A 1150-nucleotide genomic window follows, 5' to 3' on the forward strand; every position below is an offset into this window, starting at 1 on the left:
CACCCAAATTCTGGAGTGTCACAACAATTTCCTTTTGATAATTCGAATCTATCACTCCAGCCAATACATGTACTCCTTGAGCTGCTAATCCTGGTTTAGGTAATATCCGTCCAAAATGATTCTTGGGGATTCTCATACATACTCCAGTAGGGGTTTTTCTTATCTCTTTCCTATTCAACCTAAAATTCTCTATACAATGTAAATCATATCCTGCCGAACCAGGTGTTCCTGGACATGGTAGGGGGACATCTTCCCTCACAGTCCAAAATTCAATATTTTGGATCTCACGTGTTTGCTGTTCTCTAATCTGCAAATTTGGGGTCATCATTCTGGCTAGAGGTGTACTCCCCCCTAAGGGCCTGTTGTTCAAATTACGTAAGGCAATAGACAAATTATCCTTCCAATGTAGATATGAATTATTAGAGCTTAATTTTCTCAGCTGTTCTTTCAACAATCCATTCATTCTTTCAATCAGCCCAGATGCTTGTGGGTAATATGGAATATGATATATCCATTCTATATTATTCAACACACAATATCTTTTCACTTCTTTGCCCTTGAAATGTGACCCATTGTCACTTTGAATCTGCATTGGGGTTCCATAGTATAAACTTACAATATCTAGGGTTTTACAGGTGTTTTTCTGAGTTGCATCCTTATAAGGACAAGCCATTAGAACACCTGAATAGGTGTCAACACACGTACATACATATTTACATCCTTTATCCTGGGGTAGTGGGCCAATATAATCTATCTGCCAAATTTGGGCTGGAACTTTTCCCCTTGCTATTTCTCCAGTTACTATCCTAGGAAGAGTTCGTTCTTTTTCTAATTGGCATATACAACACCCCTCTGTTATTTGTTTTAACAACGCATGAGAGATACTGATACCTCGATCCTGTGCCCATCGGTGGGTGGCCTGGACCCCTAAATGGCCGGAGGTCTGGTGGACCCATCTCGCTAAGGCTAAGTCATCAGTTGGAGTTGGAGTAGGGACAATACATTCAGTGGCAATCTTTGCTAGTCGATCCGCGTGTGCATTGTACTCACGCTCTGGTGTGGTCAGGGTCGCGTGAGCATCAACATGAAAAACTGACAAATCCGTAACCAAAGACATGTCCCATATATTTTCCCATAACTCTTTACCCCA

Source organism: Trichosurus vulpecula, chromosome 3 (genome assembly GCF_011100635.1).
Source record: "Trichosurus vulpecula isolate mTriVul1 chromosome 3, mTriVul1.pri, whole genome shotgun sequence".
NCBI lineage: Eukaryota > Metazoa > Chordata > Mammalia > Diprotodontia > Phalangeridae > Trichosurus > Trichosurus vulpecula.